The 17,711-nt window shown below is 48.9% G+C and overlaps 1 pseudogene; it reads right to left on the bottom strand.

Moving 5' to 3' along the window:
• Positions 1-17,407, bottom strand: part of LOC123142781 (uncharacterized) — an 81,292-nt pseudogene extending 63,885 nt beyond the window's left edge.
• Positions 17,408-17,711: the final 304 nt, after the last annotated feature.

Here is a 17,711-nt window from a genome sequence, read left to right on the forward strand (position 1 = left end):
TGATTCTTGTTGTCTTTTGCCTTTCTCTCTTCGTGTTGAGCGTGTTCCTGTGGTGTCTTGTTTGCTTGAAGATTCCGTGCAAAGACCATTTTTTTCTTGTGTTTGAAACGTGCATCTTCTTGAGCTCACGGTACTACCGCGGCCTGCCACGGTACTACCGCGTGTGGAGTGCACGGTACTACCGCACCTAGCGCGGCAGTAATTTTTTACTGCCGCCTGGGGGAGCGGTACTACGGCCTCGGTGCAGTACTTCCGCCCGGGCAGTAGTACCGCGATGACGTGCGGTACTACCGCGCGAGGAGTGAGCGGTACTTCCGCACCCAGCGCGGCAGTAATTTTTTACTGCCGCCTGGGGGAGCGGTACTACGGCCCAGATGCGGTACTTCCGCCCGGGCGGTAGTACCGCGATGACGTGCGGTACTACCATGCCTTCACGGGCGCGTGGGGGTTAAACACAGGCAGGGGGAGTTCTAACTCCCCCATACCCATTCGTCTCTCTCCCCACTTCGTCTTTCTCTCTCTCTCTCTCGCTCAAGAACGGCGCCGGAGGACCTTGCCGGATCTCCGTCTCCGGCCGCTCTCCTCGGATTCCGACCGGTGGGATCGTTCCCCCCACTCCCTCTTGCCATGGAACAAGGTTTCTCCCCAATCCCTCTCGTTTTCTTGTTCATCTTGTTGCTTTTAGGTTTTGGGGAGATGCAAGTTGTTCTTGAGATTTTTAGTCAAATCTATGCAAGAGTAGGATGTAGGAGAGTAGTTTTGTGTAGTGTTGGTACTTGTTATAGTTGTCCCGTGATGGATTTGATCGACCGTAGTACCGCGTGTTGACACGGTTGTGCTCAGATCTCCATGGCTTTTTCGGATCTGCACCCGTGCGGTACTACCGCTCCTCAAGTGCGGTACTACCGCTCGTCCGGTACTACCGCCCTACTGGCGCGGTACTACCGCACGTCCGGTACTACCGCCCTGCGGGCGCGGTACTACCGCACGTCCGGTACTATCGCTCCTTGGAGCGGTACTACCGCACGTGGCACAACACGCGTTACTACCGTTGTCTCAAATCCCTCTTGTGGCACTTCTTACGTGCCATGTCTACTTGTTTCATCTGCTTTGCTGTGGTCTTTGCATCGATCCTTCTCGTGTTTCGTGCGTGTTTGTTTTGTGGTGTGTGTTTTAGGTGTTGGCTCAGGTGCTCCAGCTCGCCGCTCCAATCCACCCCGTGACACGGGGTCCAAGCGTATGCGCAACATAGAAGAAGCAGAGGGCTCCAATGCCCCCCAACGCAGAACCAAGACCACTGCCAGCAAAGAGAAGGAACCCACCAAGGGCATGGATGAGATACCGCTTGCTGAGTTCATCGCTCGGAGGAAGGTCAATCCGTATGGAAACCCTCGTGCCATCTTTCGAGGGAATGATCTATTCTGGACCAAGCAGCAGAATCTCATTTATCTGGATGTCATCAAGGCCAAGCAAAATACCCATGTGGAGGTGAAGTGGATCAACATGCATCACATGCGCAAAGAGGCGCACCGGGAATACTTTGGTGAGGCTTTGGACCTCGTGGAGCAATTTGGCATTGAGCATATCATCTCATTCCACAAAGACTATGATCCTGAGATCCTTGCCCAGTTCTTTGCCTCCATGCATTTTCATCCCAATGAGGAAAGGACCATGACTTGGATGACCAATGGCCGACAACTAATTGCTACCTGGAAGGAATTCATGACCCTGCCTGGGGTTCCGGATGAGGGGCTCACCACTCCCCAAGGTGTTCGCCCTCATGCCAATTCCGAGTCTGCCAACAAGAACAAGCTCATGCCCTACCTTGTGGAGAAGAAGCTCTCCAATGGCAAGTCAACTTGGGTACTCAACTCATTTCTTGACATTATGCACCGGATCTTCTGCAACACTCTCTTCCCATGCATTGGGGACAAGGACAAGGTGCATGCCTATCTGGTGGATATGATGCTCTTGTGTGAAGATGCTCGCAACTCTCTCTTCTCAGCCACTTGATGTCTCACATATCATGTGGACTGAACTTCAGTTTGCGGTCTACAACTGCAAGGTCCCCATCTATGGACCTTATCTGTTTCAGTTGATCTCGGCTACTTGGGAGCGGGTCTACCCTCAGGATGAGTTTGAGGCCCCTGGTTGGATCCGGCATGAGCCCATCAACCTCCGTATCAAGTCTCAGTGGGCCAACACTACCTCTCGTGCTGATACTGTGGCTGCCATGGACATGGATGCAGATGAGGAGGAAGAGGAGGCAGCAGACGAGGAGAGTTCTGAGGGTTACATCCCTCCCACCTCTGAGCCTTCTTGGGCTAAGTGACTGAAGAACAAGATGAAGATATTGTTCTGTATGCAAGCCAAGGGGCAGTACCAGATCCATGTGGCTTCCAAGGAGGTTCGCCGCCGCGACAAGCGGATTTTCAGGACTTTTGGCGAGAACATATCGAGCGGGTCAGAGGTGAACATCACCCCAGAGGCAGAATGGCTGCACAAGCAGGGCTATCGGTGGACCGAATCTGAGGAGGAGTCCGTCCCAGCTGCAGAGTCCGACGAGGAGCGTGACAGTGACTACTCCGCTTGAGCCACCACTATTGCCGTAGGTGTCCTCTCTGCCTTTTTTGCGTCTCGATGCCAAAGGGGGAGAGAGTGTAGGATTTGCTGCGAGTTATGTCGTGTTTGGGTCAGTTGAACTTCGTTTATGTCGTTTGCTTTGGTTTGCTTTGGTTTGCTTTGGTTTGTGCTCGTGAGACCTTCTATCATATGGTGTAAGACATATGCACTCTATCGTACCGTAGTAAGCTTATTCTATCGTGTGCTTATTACATTATGCTCCTGTCTATCTTGCTTAGCTTTAGCCTTATTGCAAGATTTGCCATGTCTATAAAATATAGGGGGAGTGTTGATCCTAGTATGTGTGCCGTGCAGTCCAAAGCACTATCGAGAGAGCACACATCTAGGGGGAGCCCGTCTATATTTTAGAGACTTGGGGTTTGCCCTTGCTCTTTGCGTTATACCCTCGTGCAAATCCCGTGTTGTCATCAATCCACCAAAAAGGGGGAGATTGTAAGGGCATTTTTATCCCTTAGTTGGTTTTGGTGATTGATGACAATGCTTTTGCGGACTAATCATATGCATCAAATATTTCAGATATATTGACTAGGCACAAGATGGTTGGGTTCCCCTCGAAGGCTATAGAAGACGGCGTTTCTCTTCGGTTCTTTTCGGTGGTATTGAGTCGTAGGGAAGCCGTACTATTAAGAGGGGGTCCGCTTTGGAAAGGTTGGGTGGATTCATCACGTACACATCGTCCCTTGCACCTCCTTTCCTCTTGCCTTTGGAGCATCCTAAGTTTTCTTTGTCTATGCAATTATAGCTCCTGTCTGCCGAACTAGGAAGTGCGGTAGTACTGCTCGTCAGAGCGGTACTACCGCAGGACCTTGCGGTAGTACCGCCCGCTGGTGCGGTAGTACCGCAAGGCCCCACGGTAGTACCGCTTCTGGTAGCGGTAGTACCGTGGTCCCTGCTTAGTTCCGCAACTACGCGGCTGTAAGGGGCGGATGTAATTTTTTACATCCGCACCTCGCGCGGTAGTACCGCGGCAGGCTTACGGTACTACCGCGTCGGGTTTTTGCATCGACTCCAACTCTGCGGAAGTAGCCACGGATGTAATTTTTTATATCCGTGCCTTCCCATTCCTGGACAGCCCCTGCCTTGCGGTAGTACCGCGCCAGCAGTACTACCGCCCTCTGCCGTAGTGCTGTGTGGCTGTTCTGGTCTCTGCTGCGTGGGCGGTAGTACCGCCGGGCTCTGCGGTAGTACCGCGTACCCCTGCGGTAGTACCGCGCTGCGCAGGCTGAGTTGGTGGATAACAGTTGGATTTGTTCTCCCACTATATAAGGGGTGTCTTCTTCCTCTAGTTGACCACCTCTTCCACCTCCAAGCTCCATTGTTGCTCCAAGCTCCATTTTCGCCCGATCTCCTTCCCTAGCCAATCAAACTTGTTGATTCTCTAGGGATTGGTTGAGGAGGCCCCGATCTACACTTCCACCAAGAGATATTTGAATCCCCCCACTAATCCCTTGTGGATCTTGTTACTCTTGGGTGTTGAGCACCCTAGACGGTTGAGGTCACCGTGGAGCCATAGTCCATTGTGGTGAAGCTTCGTGGTGTCGTTGGGAGCCTCCAATTAAGTTGTGGAGATTGCCCCAACCTTGTTTGTAAAGGTTCGGTCGCCGCCTTCAAGGGCACCAATAGTGGAATCACGGCATCTCGCATTGTGTGAGGGCGTGAGGAGAATACGGTGGCCCTAGTGGCTTCTTGGGGAGCACTGTGCCTCCACACCGCTCCAACGGAGACGTACTTCCTCTCAAAGGGAAGGAACTTCGGTAACACATCCTCGTCTTCACCGGCTCCACTCTTGGTTATCTCGTGCCTTTACTTGTGCAAGTTTATTTGTGCCTTATCTCTTGCTTGCTTGTATGCTTATTGTTGTTGCATCATATAGGTTGCTCACCTAGTTGCATATCTAGACAACTTACTTTGATGCAAAGTTTAAATTGGTAAAGAAAAGCTAAAAATTGTTAGTTGCCTATTCACCCCCCCCCCCTCTAGTCAACTATATCGATCCTTTCAAAGGGGCCTAATGGTATATGACTAATTACGTGAGGTTATGTAAACCGCCATGAAGCAGTGCAAATTACTTAAGCCGCCATGATAAGTTGGATGATGTCCTTTGAGCATTGCAATTTAAGTCGGCAGTTTGAGCCGCCATGGTTAGGTGGATCTAACAAAATGCAGTTTTTGCTTAAGTGTTACACAAACAAGTTTCACAGGCTGCGGCTATTATTTTGGATCAACGGCCGTTCAGGAAAAGAAAATAAATCTAGACCTGAAACCAGTACAGATGAGTTCATGGGCTCCTACAAGATCTTTTCTTCAAGGAAGGGAATCTACTGATACCAAAAGTGGAAACAAAACAACTACCGCATTAGTTAAGCACCATTTTTTAGATCAAAAAGGATGTGTTACGAGCACTCAAGACGAACTACGATGAACAGCGAAGAACACAGAGAAAATCGCAAACCCTAATGCGGATCTGAGGTGCGGAAAAGTGAAGACTTACAGCTGCAGATCTACTGCGGAGGGTCGCCGCCGTTCTCTGGATCGACTCAGGTTGATGCAGTGGCCAAGATTGAGGAAGACAAGGTGCTCTGCGGCGGCGGCGGAGCTCGAGCAGCAGAAGGGTTGCGAGAGGAAGAAGATGACTGGAAAGGAGGATAATGTGGAAAGACCGGTCATGCCTATTTATAAGGAAGGGCTCTTAAGTGGGCGCGAAAAACGAGGAGGCCGAAAGCATGGTTATCCAGCTACAAGGACGCCTCGATTCTCAGGATGGTCATTAAGATAAGGATCCGTTGAGATATGTTGGACAAAGTGCGAATTAAAGACAGATGACATCATGGCGGGTTACCACAAATCCAGAGGATGATGTCATGGCAGGTTACGAAATTTTTTGTACAAGCAAAGAGCAGAAGATTTTTCTTAAGTGTTGAAGATTGACATGAACCAGTTCAAATCAATCTGGGGCCTAATGTTGGGGATATAACTATTAGGTATGACCCGCCCAGGAGGGGCCGGGTTATACCTATGACAATTATTGAAGCCCAAGACGACACTTGAAGATGGCGGTTCAGTTAAGGGCCCAAGCCCAAAGGCGACTCGTGGCCCGTAGAGATAAACCGCCATATGTATATAACTTGTATTGTAAGGAAATAATAGAGAGAGACCGAGCCGGACACTGTTTATGAGCCGGTCGGGACTCTGTGAGCCGGTGGGCGTCAACCTGTGTATATAAAGGGACGACCCGGCGGCGGTTCAGGGCAAGGAAGATCAGATCGAGAGCTAGGTCAAGCGTATTCGCTCCCTAGTTATCAAGACATAAGCAATCCCACTCAAAACTGGATTGTAGGCTTTTACCTTCACCGTAAGGGGCCGAACCAGTATAAACCTCGTGTCCTTTGTCCCGATTAACCCCTGTAAGTTTCCTAGTTGCGATGGCTCCACGACCAAGTCCTTTCACTAGGACATCTGACGTGACAATTCCACGACACAACTCACGCCCCCTGGAACACCACAGCGTAATGGTGTGTTCGAACTTCGTAACCGTACTTTATTGGATATGGTGCGATCTATGATGTCTCTTACCGATTTACCACTATCGTTTTGGGGTTATGCATTAGAGACAGCTGCATTCACGTTAAATAGGGCACGATCTAAATCCGTTGACACGACACAGTATGAACTGTGGTTTAGCAAGAAACCTAAGTTGCCATTTCTTAAAGTTTGGGATTGCGATGCTTATGTGAAAAAGTTTCAGCCTGATAAGCTCAAACCCAAATCGGAGAAGTGCGTCTTCATAGGATACCCAAAAGAAACTATTGGGTACACTTTCTATCACAGATCCGAAGGCAAGATCTTTGTTGCTAAGAATGGATCCTTTCTAGAGAAGGAGTTTCTCTCGAAAGAAGTGAGTGGGAGGAATGTAGAACTTGATGAGGTAATTGTACCTTCTCCCAAATTGGAAAGTAGTACATCACAGAAATCAGTTCCAGTGATTCCTACACCAATCAGTGAGGAAGCTAATGATGATGATCATGAAACTTCAGATTAAGTTACTACCGAACCTCATAGGTCAACCAGAGTATTGTCCGTACCAGAGTGGTACGGTAATCCTTTCTGGAAGTCATGTTACTAGACCATGACGAACCTATGAACTATGAGGAAGCGATGATGAGCCCAGATTCCGCGAAATGGCTTGAGGCCATGAAATCTGAGATAGGATCCATGTATGAAAACAAAGTGTGGACTTTGGTTGAATTGCCCGATGATCAGCAAGTCATTGAGAATAAATGGATCTTCAAGAGGAAGACGGACGCTGATGGTAGTGTTACTATCTACAAAGCTCGAATTGTCAAAAAAGATTTTTGACAAGTTCAAGGTGTTGAATACGATGAGATTTTCTCACTCGTAGCGATGCTTAAGTCTGTCTGAATCATGTTAGCAATTGCCACATTTTCGGAAATCTGGCAAATAGATGTCAAAACTCCGTTCCTTAATGGATTTCTTAAAGAAGAGTTGTATATGATACAACAAGAAGGTTTTGTCAATCCTAAAGGTGCTAACAAAGTGTGCAAGCTCCAGCGATCCATCTATGGACTGGTGCAAGCATCTCGGAGTTGGAATATACGCTTTGATGAGTTGATCAAAGCATATAGTTTTATACAGACTTGCGGTGAAGCCTGTATTTACAAGAAAGTGAGTGGAGCACTACAGCCTTTCTGATAAGTATATGTGAATGACATATTGTTAATCGGAAATGATGTAGAATTTTCTGGAAAGCATAAAGGAGTATTTGAAAGGAGTTTTTCAAAGAAAGACCTCGGTGAAGCTGCCTACATATTGAGCATCAAGATCTATAGAGATAGATCAAGATACTTGATAAGATTTTCTTTACATACATACCTTGACAAGATTTTGAAGTAGTTCAAAATGGAACAGTCAAAGAAAGAGTTCTTGCCTATGTTGCAAAGGTGTGAAGTTGAGTAAGACTCAAAACTCGACCACGGCAGAAAATAGAAAGAGAATGAAAGTCATTCCCTATGCCTCAGCCATAGGTTCTATAAAGTATGCCATGTTGTGTGCCAGACCTATTGTATACCTTGCTATGAGTTTGGCAAGGGAGTACAATAGTGATCTAGGAGTAGATCACTGGACAGCAGTCAAAATTATCCTTAGAGGACTAAGGAAATATTTCTCGGTTATGGAGGTGACAAAGAGTTCGTCGTAAAGAGTTACGTCGATGCAAGCTTTTACACCGATCCAGATGACTCTGCGTCTCAATCTGGATACATATTGAAAGTGAGAGCAATTAGCTAGAGCAGCTCCGTGCAGAGCATTGTAGACATAGAAATTTGCAAAATACTTACGGATCTGAATATGGCAGACCCGTTGACTATGCTTCTCTCACAAGCAAAACATGATCACACCTAAGTACTCTTTGGGCGTTAATCACATAGCAATGTGAACTAGATTATTGACTCTAGTAAACCCTTTGGGTATTGGTCACATGGCGATGTGAACTATGGGTGTTAATCACATGGTGATGTGAACTATTGGTGTTAATCACATGGTGATGTGATCTAGATTATTGACTCTAGTGCAAGTGGGAGACTGAAGGAAATATGCCCTAGAGGCAATAATAAAGTTATTATTTATTTCCTTATTTCATGATAAATGTTTATTATTCATGCTAGAATTGTATTAACCGGAAACTTAGTACATGTGTGAATACATAGACAAAACATAAGTGTCCCTAGTATGCCTCTACTTGACTAGCTCGTTTATCAAAGATGGTTATGTTTCCTAACCATAGACATGTGTTGTCATTTGATGAACGAGATCACATCATTAGGAGAATGATGTGATGGACAAGACCCATTCGTTAGCTTAGCATTATGATCGTTGCAGTTTCATTGCTATTGCTTTCTTCATGACTTATACATGTTCCTCAGACTATGAGATTATGCAACTCCCGAATACCGGAGGAACACCTTGTGAGCTATCAAACGTCACAAGTAACTGGGTGATTATAAAGATGCTCTACAGATGTCTCCGATGGTGTTTGTTGAGTTGGCATAGATCGATATTAGGATTTGTCACTCCGTGTATCGGAGAGGTATCTCTGGGCCCTCTCGGTAATGCTCATCACTATAAGCCTTGCAAGCAATGTGACCAATCAGTTAGTTGCGGGATGATGCATTACGGAACGAGTAAAGAGACTTGCCGGTAACGAGATTGAACTAGGTATTGAGATACCGACGATCGAATCTCGGGCAAATAACATACCGATGACAAAGGGAACAACGTATGTTGTTATGAGGTTTGACTGATAAAGATCTTCGTAGAATATGTGGGAACCAATATGAGCATCCAGGTTCCGCTATTGGTTATTGACCGGAGACGTGTCTCGGTCATGTCTACATAGTTCTCGAACCCGTAGGGTCCGCACGCTTAACGTTCGGTGACGATCGGTATTATGAGTTTATGTGTTTTGATGTACCGAAGATAGTTCGGAATCCCTGATATGATCACGGACATGACGAGGAGTCTCAAAATGGTCGAGACATAAAGATTGATATATTGGACGACTATATTCGGACACCGGATGAGTTCCGGGGGTCACCGGATATTTATCAGAGTGCCGGGGGGTTATCGGAAACCCCGGGGGAACTAATGGGCCAACATGGGCCTTGTGAGAGAGAGAGGAGGGAGCCATGGGCTGGCCGCCCCCCCCCACCCTTGGGAGTCCAAATTGGACAAGGAGGGGGGCGGCGCCCCCTGTTTCCTCCCTCTCTCCCTCTCCTTCCTTTCCCCTTCCCCCTTCCTAGTTGGACTAGGAAAGAGGGAGTCCTACTCCTACTAGGAGGAGGACTCCCCCCTCTCCTTGGCGCGCCCCAAGGCTGGCCGGCCTCCCCCTTGCTCCTTTATATACAGGGGCAGGGGCACCCTAGAACACACAAGTTGATCATTGATCTCTTAGCCGTGTGTGGTGCCCCCCTCCACCATAATCCACCTCGGTCATATCGTCGTAGTGCTTAGGCGAAGCCCTGCGCCGGTAGCTTCATCATCACCGTCATCACGCCGTCATGCTGACGAAGCTCTCCCTCGACACTCTGCTGGATTGTGAGTTCGTGGGACGTCACCGAGCCGAACGTGTGCAGATCGTGGAGGTGTCGTACCTTGGGTACTAGGATCGGTCGATCGTGAAGATGTACGACTACATCAACTGCGTTGTCATAACGCTTTCGCTTACGGTCTACGAGGGTACGTGGACAACACTCTCCCCTCTCGTTGCTATGCATCACCATGATCTTGCATGTGCGTAGGAATTTTTTTGAAATTACTACGTTCCCCAACAACACGATCATAGGCACCCACTCAATGCCTTCCATCTTTCCTCGTCCGCATAAAGTGTGTTATCTCGCAAGCTAGAAAAACATTATATATTATCATACGACCTGGGATGAAACATGATTGCGTTGGAGAGATAATCCCTGGCAGCAACGACTTCAAACGATTTGCAAGGGATATCCAAGTTCACAGTGCTCATGCGTGAAGCGTCACGGATCCACAACACGTGCACGCGGAGTGTAAGGCACACCAAAAGTAGTTGGCGCATCAGTTGACAGATCCACACCACGTGGATGACGAGTGTAAGGCAGACCAGAAGTAGATGGCGCATCAGTGGACGCATCCACAGGACGTGGACGACGAGTGTAATGGAAAGGAAAAGAGGGATAGGTAGGAATCACCGAAGGTGGAGACGGGGAAGACATCGGTGCTGATGGGGAAGGCATCATTGATGAAGGTGGAGACGGAGAAGGTATCGGGGATGAAGTTGGAGACTCATGTGACAAGGGGAGAGAAGAAATTGTGAGAGAGGATGGCGTCGTATCTGCAACAACGGGGGAGGAGGAGTAGGAATATGGGGCATAGAGGGAGCTGTATCGGGAAATGTGAGGAAAGAGATGTCCTCCAGAAAAAAGGTCGAGGAGGATGGACGCGGGTAGAAAGGGCGAAACTCATCAAAGGTCACATCACGGGAAATACGCATCCGACGACCGACAGGATCCCAACACCGATAACCCTTATGCTCATCGATGTATCCTAGAAAGACACACTCAGCAGACTAAGCGATCAGCTTGGTGAGTTCACGTGAGAGAAGAAGAACATAACAAACACAACCAAACAAACGAAGCGCTGAATAATCAGGAGAACGATCAGAAAGTCTCTCAAAAGGAATACCACCCTGCAAAGCAGCAAATGGCTAAATGTTGATGAGATAGGTGGAAGTGGAAATAGCCTCAGCCCAAAAGTGAGGCGGAAGAGAGGCATCGATCATCATCGCACACGTCGTCTCAAGAAGGTGATGATGCTTGCGCTCAACACACCATTCTGAGCATGAGCACCAGGACAAGAGAACTGGGGAAGAGTACCATGTTCAGCAAGAAATCCTCGCAACGCATGAGAGATATACTCACCAGCAGTATCTATGCGAAAAACACGAATAGGAGTGGAGAATTAGGTATGAACCATGGCAGTAAATTTTTTGTATATAGATAAGACCTCACTACGAGAAGATATTTAATAGATCCAAGTGTAGCGAGTAAAATCATCTATAAAGAGAATATAATAGCGATGACTCCCTTTCGAAGCGAAGGGAGCAGGAGCCCAAACATCTGAGTGAATGAGATCAAAAGGATGCTCAGACACTGACTCACTGTGAGGATAGGATAGCCGAATCCTCTTACCAAGCCTACAACTCAAACAATCCAACGAAGCGTTGCCAGAGACAGACCCCAGAACACCACGATGAACTAAAGACAAGAGACGAGAACCACATAAATGGCCAAGACGATGATGCCGCTGCTGAAAAGAACTGGTAGATGCAACAACAGGGGCTACGAGACTGGTGGCGGTGGTAGCAGAAGGAAGACGAAGCAAGTCAAGCTCCCAGAGACCATCAGAGCGTCGAGGGCCAGCACCAAGCAGTGCGCCTGTGCGACGATCCTGAACAGAACATGAATCAAAGTCGAGAATGACCCTACAACTAGAGTCAACAATCTGACCACCGGATATGAGCTGCATGGTAAGTCGAGGAACATGAGCGATAGAGGGAACATGAAATGAAGAAGTGCTAAGAGTGCCTCAACTAGCTACAGGGATGGGAGTGCCATCAGCCGTAAGAACACAAACAGGAGAATCGACAGGTCAAAGGGAGGTCAAAGTGGAAAAATTATAAGTCATATGAAAAGACGCTCCAGTATCAAGAATCCATAGGGATGTACCTGAATGAGTAGAAGGTGGTTTCTCAGTGCCAGAAGAGTCAGTCACTGAACCTGCAGAACCAGTCGATGAAGAATCCCAAGCAGCAAGCAGGCATCACAGCTGTGCAATCTCACACGCAGACAGAGACACGACGGAAAATGTCGAGGTAGAAACACATGCCGATGATGACCAATCACCACCACCCGTGGAAGTCGTGTGTGGAGTCAACCGAGAGTAGTTAGTCGACGTAGTGCTGCATGTGGAAGCCACTGGGGAGTCGACGTAGAGCAGTCACCACTGCACACGGAAGCCTCGAGAGGAGTCGACGTAGAGCAGGCACCACCACCTCGGGCAGAAGCCGTAAGAAGAGTCGATGAATAACGACCAGCACAGCCTGTTGAAGACAACTAGGGGACAACATCACAGACAGGCGAGTACCCAGCATCGACCGGCGTCGCTTGTGTGAGACATGATCAATATAGGGAACACTGTCAGAAGTCAGCGGGCAACCACGAAGATGCAGGCCCGGTGGAAACATCATATCATTTTCTTTTTACGCCCTTCCTTTTTTTACTCTCTCACCGATCTGGATCAGGTCCACCACCCACACACGCATAGGCACACGCACGTTCACCACAACATTGCCCACAAACCGCATGAATTTGAGGAGCACCGGCCTCGAGACGACGACGGCCGGGAGATAGCAGACTGGACACAAGGGGCGGCGGCCTGGCCTGAAGGAGGCGGGGCGGTGGCGTCCTGGGGGTCGGCGGCGGTCGGGCCTGGGATCCAGGCATAGGCAGCGGCGGCGATGGCCTGGCCTTGGAGCCGATGCGGCGGCGGCTTGGAATCATCGGCCAGGACGGAGATGCGGACCTCCGATTGCGGCTCCTCCCACGAGTACGTGTCCAGATCGAGAATGATTTTTGCAGACGCCAGATTACTTTGATGACGGGGATATTGACCAGGCAGGCGGAGGGGTAATACAGGAGGAAGCAGCGGACTAGGGTGTGTTTGGATTGTAGCCAAAGTGCACCCTATTAAAATTTTAATGATGATTCAAAGATTGATCTTTGTTTGGATTGTTGCCAATTTTTTGGCATGTCAATGAACTCTAGGCAACTATTCATTTTTCCTGCCAATGTTGGCCAAATCATGGGCAACCAAAACCTCAACCAAATTTTTGGCTAGACAATGCTTTGGTGGGGCAACCTTAAGTATAAACCAAACACACCCTTAGGTGCTGCCCGACCCGGCCTCTTTGGTCTGGATGGGGAGACGCCTCTTCGAGGGAGACAAGAGAAGGGGAACTGGCTGCCTGAGGAGCGAGGACAACAAGGGCGGCGTGGCAAAGTCAGAGAGAATCGGAGGAGAAGTTCAGCTGGCCTGAAAGAAGACAGCGGCAGCAGCAGTACTAGGCAAAATTTCGTGTTTTGACCCTTTTCCGTAACAATTTCAGGATCTGGCCCTGGTTTGAAATATTTTTGGGATTTGACCCTTTTGCTACCGCCAGGGCCTCTGGTGGTAGGGTTAGACAGGCTACCGCCAGAGCCCCTGGCGGTGTGACGGAGGGGGACGGCGGCCGTTTGCCTGTGCTGACGTGGATAAGTACCTTACCGCCAGGGCCCCTGGCGGTAGGCTGTCTAACCCTACCGCCAGGGTCCCTGGCGGTAGGGTGTGGCAGGGTTTTGCAGTGTAAAGTTTCTGTGACGAAATGTGCAATGGCCCTGGCGGTAGGGTCACCCTACCGCCATGAGGTCTGGCTGTAGGTTGTATGACCCTACCGCCAGGGACCCTGGCGGTAGGGTCCTGTGTTTTGCGGTGTAAAGTTTCTGTAACGAAAAATGCACGGGCCCTGGCGGTAGGTTCACCCTACCGCCTTGGGGGCTGGCGGTAGGCTGTTTAACCCTACCGCCAGGGTGCCTGGCGGTAGGGTCCTCTGTTTTGTTGTTTCAAGTTCATTTGGTTGCTTGTTTTCAAATTCAATATGACAGCAATATCACGGCAAGTTTGACAAAATATGACAGCAATATCACAGATTTTAAACAATTAAACTTGGACATCACATAGACCCATATTAAGATAACTTGAAATGCATAGAACATTTCAAATGAACTTTAACTAATCAGTAAACGGAGTTCCACATAGTAGCAAACACATAGGTCCACAAATAGCAAACACATAGTTCCACGTAGTTCCACAACCGACAAGTTCAACCAAACGAAGTTCAACCTAATAGCAAACACATAGACAACCCAACTACAAGAGCCAACTATCGAAGATCATAATCAGTTGCTCCTTCCTCTCTTGGAGGTACGGTCCTCGTTACTCTTTGAATGAGTCTCTTCGGTCTTCTTCTTGGGCTGGCGAGGAAGCGGTCTCTGGAAAGGGTCCGGACTCAGCAAATCCTTCTTCTTCGGATTCCTCTTCTTCGGCAGCTGAGATGCTTGAGATGATTGAGTTGGTGGAGGTCCATAATCTTCATCGTACTCCTCCTCCCCGTTGCTCTCATCCTCCTCCTCCTCTTCCTCCTCCCCTTCTTCATATGTGGCCTCCTCCTCATCCTCCTCCTCCTCGGCCAACCTAGACACCGAGGGAACCTGGCTCGATGAGCCGATGTGACCCTGTGTGGCTACAGGCCGATAAGCTTCAACCGACCCAGCTCCAGCACACCCAAGCAGCCCTACTAGCTTGCGACAACGCTTCACGAACTTCTGCACTCACAATGAAACAAGGGCATAATAAGTATCAGGTTTATGATTGCAAAGTGAACAAGATGCATCTGTTCCGAGGAGGCTGAAATTGTACCTTCATCGTCCCCCTCATTTTGTTCTCGGATTGTACGCTCCCGGGGACATCACCTAGTGCATCTGAGGCTTCAAAGATGCATCTGTTCAGCTCACCAGACTGCAATGGCATAAGTCAGTCACGATGACGAATGAAATAGTTTAAATACAACCGTCGGTTCAAACTTACCACTCTGTTGATGAGGGGGGCAAACTCCCTAAAGCCACTGTGCATGTCTCTGATGCCAGTCTGGTAGGCCTCTTCCTCGGGGTCATCCCTCTCCAGCTCCGCGATGTCTTCCGCCGTCCACCGAGGCCTGAGACGAAGACGGTGCTTCTGGCCATCATCGTACCACCTCATGTGTCGGCCCAGGTAAGCATCCCAGTCAGTCACCCTCCTCTCCCAGTCTTTCCGGTACCTCCATCGGTTCCACTCTGTCACATGACTTTTATGCTGCTCTCCCCAGTCCATGATCGACTGATTCTTCTGCCGGCTCATCCTGCAAGGCATTAGCAACAAGAATCATCATAAGCGCAACGAGATCATCATAAGCAACAAGAAACATGATAAGCGTAATGAAATCATGGGCATGGAGAACAAAGCGCTCACAGGTGGAGCGCGTGTCCGCCGGTATCGGTGGGCTGGCCCGGTGGGGTATGCTGAAAAATCACAAACTGCGTGGTCACGCGGTGTGGCAAGTGCCACTCGACGGCGTACACACAGATCATGGGCACGATGCACTGCCAAAGACCACGGTCTGCATCGCACATCACGTTCAGATCAAAGTCCCACTCTCGGTCTTGTCGATACGGCCACCAGTTTACCTATTACATATACATTGGTAAGTTCCCACTCTCGGTCAAAAGTGGAATCAAAGAGAAAGGTGTTGAGCGAGTTCATATACCTGTGAATGCATCAAAGCGTCCAACTCGTTGGTGTAGGTCTTGTACGAAGTCTTGTTTAGGCCCGTGTAGAGTTTGACAACGTCCCACTCGTAAGCTACGGTGGGGTTTCGAGTCTCGTCGCCGTCTTTGCCATAGTCTTCCCATGGGCGTCTTGGCATCTTCTCCGGACGCCCCACCGGCAGCCGCTCCCACATCCAATGGATAAGGCCCAGACAAAGCCACCCATATTGGACTTGTCTCCCGTCCTCTGCGTTGCGTTGTCAAGCTGCAAAACATCCAATGAGGATCAGATATAAGAAATTGTCATGGACATACTTTCCTAGGTAGGTAGGCAATTAGACACTCTCTTACCGAACAGTACAGGTAGGCGAGAGATGCGGTCCCCCAACTGTACCCTGCATCCCAGTCGGCTAGGAAGAACAAATAGGACCAGTTGGCAGAGTTCCCGGAGCTGTCAGGAAACACGACCTCCGTGAGAAGATACCACAGGTAGGCCCTCGCGTACCACTCCACAGTCGCCTCGTCTGCGCCTTCGGGGCATGTCTTCCGGTGCTCCGAGAGCCAGATCAAGGGCACACCGGATGTACGGTTACTCTTGGCACCGGGGCAGTCGCCGATGAGGGTGGTGACCCTCTCCTGCCAGTTGGTCCTCTCCAGTCGACCGGTGAGTGCATGACCCTCGATCGGCATGGCAGTAATCATCTCCCAGTCCTCGAGGGTCACCGTCATCTCCCCGCATGGCAGATGGAAAGAATGGGTCTCCGGTCGCCACCGGTCAATCAGAGCTGTGAGAGCTGCGTGGACAAGCGTCGGCGGCTGACGCTTGAACTGCAACACGAAACCCAACAGTCGGGCTCTCTTGAAGAACGGCGCGTAGCGATCGTCGTAGTCCATATGCCCATGAACCCCGTGACCCCTCATGCGCAGTGGCTGGAGCATCTGTCAAAAAGTGAACGCCAAAAGTTAGGAAATCATTTTCATCAATCCGAAAACTTTGATCAAAATTTCATTCATATCACTTACCTCTCCGTTCTCTATGAACCGGGCACGATGACCCTTGTCGAATGCCCAGTCCAGCATGGAGTACCGTGGGCCGATGTTGTCCGCAAGAGGTGGCCGCCTTAATAAAATTTCATAAACAAAAACATCGTAAGCACTTCATATCAAAATCATATCACCATGCATCATATCACAAAAAAAATCATATCATATCACCATGCATCATGTCACCATGATGGATCAAATCATATCAACATTGCTCATATAAAAAAATCCTTCCCCTCTTTAATCATATCAACATGCATCATATCACAAAAAAAAACCCTCCAACAATAATCTTCAATGTATTATCTCCAAACAACATCTTCATATCATCATATCAACATGCATCATCACTCCAACATGCATCATATCATCATATTTTTAAACAAAAAAAATCCTCCAACATGCATCATATCATCATATTTGTAAACAAAAAATTCCTCCAACATCTTCATATCATCATATCAACATGCATCATCAACCTACAATCAATTCCTCCCACATGCATTACATCATAATTTTTTTAACAAAAAAAATTATGAACTAGGGTTCATCTTCACACTAACATATGAACTATTGATTAGAGTTCATATCCAATACCACTAGTTACTAAAGAACTAAGAACTACAACTACAATCAATCTTAGGTGAAAAAAATCCAATCTAAAGTTCAAAAATATGAGGGATTTCAAGCAAATAATGCGTCGAATCGGAAGCAAGTTTGCAAAAACTAATTGGAGGGATCGGAGGAGCTTACGATTCTCTCTTCGGGGCCATCTCGATCCGCCAAAACGGTGAAGAATCGGTGAAGATCCGAGGGGGGAGTGGAGGAGAAGAGAGAGGGAGAGAGGCGACTTGGGGGAGAAACTGCCGACGGGGGGGGGGGGGGGAGGGGGAGGGGTGGGGAGATGGGAAGGGGCGCGGGGTCTCGGGCGGAATAACTGCCCGGACCCTACCGCCAGGGTCCTGGCGGTAGGGTTAGACAGGCTACCGCCAGGTCCCCTGACGGTAGGGTGCGACGGAGGGGGACGGCGGCCGTTTCCGCGAGCTGACGTGGACTAGTACCCTACCGCCAGGGGCC

Source organism: Triticum aestivum, chromosome 6D, assembly GCF_018294505.1.
Source record: "Triticum aestivum cultivar Chinese Spring chromosome 6D, IWGSC CS RefSeq v2.1, whole genome shotgun sequence".
Taxonomy (NCBI): domain Eukaryota; kingdom Viridiplantae; phylum Streptophyta; class Magnoliopsida; order Poales; family Poaceae; genus Triticum; species Triticum aestivum.